Source organism: Cervus canadensis, chromosome 28 (genome assembly GCF_019320065.1).
Source record: "Cervus canadensis isolate Bull #8, Minnesota chromosome 28, ASM1932006v1, whole genome shotgun sequence".
Classification (NCBI taxonomy): domain Eukaryota; kingdom Metazoa; phylum Chordata; class Mammalia; order Artiodactyla; family Cervidae; genus Cervus; species Cervus canadensis.
Genome location: NC_057413.1, coordinates 24154574 through 24160649, shown reverse-complemented (window position 1 = coordinate 24160649; position 6076 = coordinate 24154574). Strand labels below are relative to the sequence as shown.

Here is a 6076-nt window from a genome sequence, read left to right as displayed (position 1 = left end):
AACTGTTTGAACACATAACACATGAATAATGGGGTTATTGTGATTGTATTTACCCTTATTTTGTTTATGTAAGTCTCAAGGAATTTGGGGTGGTGGGTTCAGACGTCCGGGGTACTCCGTACCCCACCCACGTACACATGGGGTATAAAAGATTTTCACAAATGCTGGTCGGGGTCCTTGGCTAAGAGGAGACTCTACCTTGGACCTGCCGGTGTAATAAACTGCACTCCACTATCTGCATTATCCTTCTGTGAGTTTGTTTCCCAGAACGCGTGGCTACAACATTTGGTGCATTGGCTGGGAAACTCCTCACTTTGAAGAGACAGGTCTCATTTGAGGCCACCCCGAGGCTTTGTGGCTTGAATCTCCTAGAGGGGAGAAGGCGCCTTGCCCCTCTGGAAGAATTCGGCCTTTCAACCCCCGGTTTCTTCGCTTTGGCAGGTAATGAACAGCAGCAGAGGAACTGAGCGCTCAGGTGGGGAGGAGCCCACCCAGCAGGGTGGAAGAGGGGGTCTGATCACCCCCCTGGGAGGGACTAGAAGGAGCGGGGACCCACAGGAGCCTGGAATAGGCAGGCGGTGATTGCTTGGTACACAGGTCGGCGAGCATGCTAGGGTTTAGGAAGGAAATTTGTGAAGGTCATTTAGGAGGTATGTTCACACCATCTCAGGGAAAATTATTACCAGCGATCGCCAGGGGATTTTTAGGATAGGAAACTGGTCCTTGTATGCTCATATTCTGCCCTCCACCAGGAGGTGTCCCGTCTGCTGTGAAATTCTTGACCCCCTCGAAATTGTTAGGCTAGAAGGAGGGGGATACATAAGTGAGTATGAACTGGCTTTTCCGGAGATGGCCTGGGACATGGGATATTTAACCCATCTGTGTTTTCATCCACACCTGATCAAGCCCACCAAGGCAGAATGGACTTTGAAAGTTAAGGGAGAAACAGTCTTGGACCATGTGGTGTTCTGGTTCGGCCGTGCTGACTGGCAGGTGAAGACACGCCAATTCCCCTTCTCCCTCTGGGACCTGGAGGTAAGGCTCTTCTCACCCCAATTAGAAAGGAGGCAGAATGGCAATTTAAATGTCATTGAGTGGAAGTATCAGAAGTACATAGGGTACTGAGAACTTCGTAGACAGAATGAAAAGGAAAAGTAGAAGAAGGTCCGAAAAAGTAAGCAAGATGGGGGGAAGTGAATCTAAGGCAACTGTATTGGAGTGCATGATTAAAAAGTTTAAAAAGGGATTAGGAGGAGACTATGGGGTGAAGATAAAGCCTAACTGCCTGCACATACTCTGTGAGGTCAAATGGCCTCCCATGGGAGTAGGATGGCCACTAGAGAAGACCATGAACTTAAAAATAGTGGAAGCAGTCTATACAGTAGTCACAGGACAGCCAGGTCACCTGGATCAATATCCATATATTGACTCATGGCTAGGGTTAGCTCAAGACCCTCCTACTTGGACAAGGTTCTGTATCCAGAAGGGAAAGGGGAAAATATTAATGGCACAAAAATTGACTGATGATAAAAAAGGAAATTCAACAGGATTTGGATGGGGATGACCTGGCCCCTCCCCCATGCTGGTTAATGACGCGCCCGCCTCCCAGTGCTCCACCAGGACCGGAGGCCGCCTTAAGGCCCGATCCAGGGCCAGGTGAAGTTCCTGCAGCAGCCGCTGCTCTTCCGCCAGCTCTCCCGGAGTTCGTAGAGCCGCCGTTTGGGCAGGCTCCCGTCCTGGTGACAGAAGCCTCTGGCCAACATTTTCGGGATCCGGGTCCAGCCGAACCGCCCAAGCTATACCGGCTTCTCCCGGTGAGTATTGACAAGAAGGGGAGGGAGACGTTGGAATTAAGCATAGACTGCGCTCTGCCAGAGAGCCGGAGGGAACGAAAGAGAACAGAGACTTACAGTGCTAGCTGCTGCTCTGGGAAAGTCTATCTCGGGCCCTCCGGAAAACCTCCTCTGCCCCAGGGGCAGGACAGTCCTTCAACCGGTCCCAAGGGAGGCCCTGGCCCCGTTACAGCCAAACCAGTGTGCCCGGTGCCAAGCTTTTGGCCACTGGAAGAATGAATGCCCTAAGGCAAAGAAGGAAGAGGAAGCTCCCGCAGTTGTGGGGCTTGCTGACTTGAAAATTAAATAGGGCTGCTGGGGCTCAGAGATATCAGGTCCCTGAGAGCCCATGGTAACCTTAAAATTGGGGGACCAAAACATTGACTTCATGGTGGATATAGGAGCAGAACTGTTGGTAGTAACAAAACCTGTGGCACCACTGTCCAAAAAGACTACCGCTGTAACTGGGGTATCGGGAGAAGAGACGTTTAAATCGTTTTGCCAGCCCAGAAAATGTCAGATGGGGGGGTGGGGGGCACCAAGTGATTCATGAATCCCTCTACATTTCTGAGTGCCCAGTACCCCTATTGGGAAGAGACTTGCTCTCCAAACTAGGAGCACCAGTGACTTTCTCCCCTGAGGAGAGGCCCACCTTGTGGATGGACTCTATGACTTATTTGCTGTCTCTCTCAATACCACCCCAAGGTGAGTGGAGGTTGCATGAGCCTCCAAAGGAAGAACCAGGTGGGCCGAAAGAGCATGAGAGAGAGCTAACTCAATTGTTCCCTGAGGTCTGGGCGGAAGACACCCCACCCCAACCCCGGGCTGGCTAAACATCAAGCCCCAGTGATAATAAAACTCAAACCAGGCACCATCCCAGTTAGAAAGCGCCAGTGCCCGCTACCAATAGAGGCCCGGGCTGGCATACTGCCCCACGTCAATAGATTGAAACAAGTGGGAAAAAAAAAAAAGAAACAAGTGGGCATTCTAGTAGAGTGCCAGTCGGCTTGGAATACGCCGATCCTGCCAGTCAAAAAAGAAGGAGGACAGGACTATAGGCCTGTACAAGAGCTCAGGCTAGTCAACCAGGCTACTGTGACTTTACAACCCACTGTTCCAAACCCCTACACCCTACTTAGCCTCTTCCCGCCGAGGACTAAAGTTTATACTTGCCTAGATCTCAAGGATGCCTTCTTCTGCGTATGCCGCGCCCCGGTGTCACAGCCCATCTTTGCCTTTGAATGGGAAGATCCAGTCGGGAGCACCAAACAACAGCTCATCTGGACTCCCCCACAAGGGTTTAAGAACTCCCCAGCCATCTTTGGGGAAGCCTTGGCTTCTGACCTGGACTCATTCCATCCGGAAGGGTATGGATGTTGGCTCCTACAATATGGGGATGAGACCTGCTGCTGGCTGCTGAGAAAAATGCTGGAAAGGGACAAAAGCACTGCTCCAGCTGCTGATGGAAGCAGGTTACCAGGTGTCGAAGAAGGCGCAGATCTGCAAGGAGGAGGTAAGGTATCTGGGTTTTGTTTTAAAAAAGGGCTCAAGGTTCCAGACCCTAACTGGGTCCTATATACTGATGGCACTAGCCTGATGAAACAAGGACAATGGCTGTCAGGTTAGCCAAAGCAGAAAGGGCCATCAAGACTGAAAAGAGATGATGGGAAGTGCCAAGTGGCAAATTACTGGTACCGGAGGAGCTGGCACACACTCTGGTAAGACAAACGCACCAGGCGACCCACCTAGGCCATGCTGCCTGCTCACAGGTTAATGCTGCCTCTCAGGTATTCAGACAAAAACCTCCGGGTATTCAGCTGAAAGGTACGCTGCCCTTTAAACACCTGGGAGTGGACTTCACTGAAATGAAACCTCACCGACAGTACCGTTACCTGCTGGTCATGGTATGTACATTCTCAGGATGGGTAGAAGCTTTTCCTACCTGGACTGAAAGAGCATCAGAGGTAGCCCGGTGCCTGCTTAGGGAAATAGTTCCCAAATTGGACTTCCTACCAGCATTGGTTCAGGCAATGGCCCGGCTTTTGTAGCTGATTTAGTACCACAAGTAAGCAAAACTTTAAACATCAAATGGAAACTGCACACTGCATATAGGCCCAGAGTTCTGAGATGGTGGAATGAACCAACCAGACACTTAAAGAGACTCTCCAAGTGGATCATAGAGACTGACTGTTCCTGGGTGGACTTGCTTCTGACAGCTCTGCTCAGACTCAGAATGACCCCACAGTCCCAAGGCTATTCTCCATACGAAATTGTGTATGGGAGGCCCCCTCCCATAATAAAACAGGTGTCAACAAATTTGCCTCAGGTAAGGGGGGGGATAAGATTTCACAGCAGATGGAACTGGGTAAGGTAATAAATCGGGTAACTAAGTTTGTATAAGAAAAGGTGCCATTCCCCCTTGGGGAACAGATTCATGAGTTTACGCTTGGTGACCAAGTATGGGTCAAAGATTAGAAACATGATTCGCTAGCCCCTATGTAAAAGGGCCCAATACATAGTTATTCTAACTACCCCTACTGCAGTTAAAGTTGCAGGTATTGTCCCTTAGATCCATCGTACAAGGGTAAAGAAAACATACCACACAGACCCAAAAAAACCCTGAGTGGACTGCACAGAAGGACCCCACTGACCCTCGAGAGACTAAGACCATCCTTAAGAAAAAGGAAAAAAAGATCCCAGAAGAGCCCCTTCAGGATGAAGCTGCACAATCAACTCCTGCTGCTTGGCCTCATCAACGTGATTTTGAATTTAACTTCTGTTTCAACTCAGGACAATGTTTTCATCTCATGGGCACATTCCTACGCAGACTTTCACAACACTTCCAACTGCTGGGTACATGGGGCTATGCCTCTGTCAGTGATGGATGGACTTCCTTGGTGGGTGTCACCACTCTGCCAAGGAGATTTTAAACCACTCTGCTCTTTTCTAGGATGACAAAAGGAGACTTTCCTCTCTCTTGTCAATCATAACCTCTCCTTGCTCTCTTGATGTATGACCTACAGTCAATAGTCTCGGGTCATGGGGTTACATTTGATATAAATGCCAGTGTAACAAAAGCCTAACCTACAACCAGCCCTGGTAAATCTACCTTATTTACATGCTAGGTGGACAAGATCTGTCTTTCAATGGTATGAGTATATTGCTGCCTTATTCGTACCCTCTATAGGGACAACAGATATTATGATTAAAGTAGAGGCCTTGACTAATTTCACAAAACAGACCCTCCTAGATAGAACAAAAGCCATCCAAGCCTTAAATGAAGAACAAATTCAAATGAAAAAAGCAGTAATTTATAATAGAATGGCTTTGAACATACTCACAGCTGCTCAAGGAGGGATCTGTGCTATAATTAAGGTTGAATGTTGTGTATGCATTCCTAACTTATCTGGCAATGTATTGACTGCTTTAGAGGACAGGTAAAACCAGGTAAAAGGAATGTCAGATGAAAACATTCCTTTCTAGACTTCAGTCCTATCTTGGGTGAAGGGCAATTTGTGAAAAACTATATTTACCACTGTTATAGTTGCCTTGATAGTTCTGCTTTGTGGGCCCTGCTTCTTACAATGCCTTGTGAATTTTGTAACCCAGAGGTTGACAGTGTTCTCTCATGTGGGTGGCTGGAGGGCTAGGGTACAATATATATCTCAATAAATGATGCTTGTTACAGAAACTAAGAGGGAAGAATAAAGAAGGAATTCACAGGGCCTGGACTCCATCTGAGGCCTGTCCATGCTGATCATACTCAGCTACCTCTCTAATGGACTCTGAACTCTGGGCTTAGTGCCTATGGAAATGACAACAGAAGGATAAGACCCCCTCTGGACAGGGGAACCTTGAAGATCATATCCAGGTTGCTCATCGCCTAAGAGAAAACATACTCTAATCTGCCTACTTTTTTCTGTATCTATCGGAATGTAATCACAGGCTTATCAGTTATTAACTGGTTGGAATGTAACCGCGGGCTTATTGATTATTAACTGTTTGAACACATAACACATGATTAATGGGGTTATTGTGATTGTATTTACCCTTCCTTTGTTTATGTAAGTCTCAGGGAATTTGGGGTGGTGGGTTCGGACATGTACACATGGGGTATAAAAGATTTTCACAAATGCTGGTCGGGGTCCTTGGCTAAGAGGAGACTCTGCCTTGGGCCTGCCAGTATAATTAACTGCACTCCACTATCTGCATTGTCCTTCTGAGTTTGTTTCCCGGAACGCGTG

At 48.1% G+C, this 6076-nt stretch overlaps 1 pseudogene; it reads left to right on the top strand.

Moving 5' to 3' along the window:
- The first annotated feature begins 3083 nt into the window (after positions 1-3083).
- Positions 3084-5725, top strand: LOC122429255 (annotated as a pseudogene).
- Positions 5726-6076: the final 351 nt, after the last annotated feature.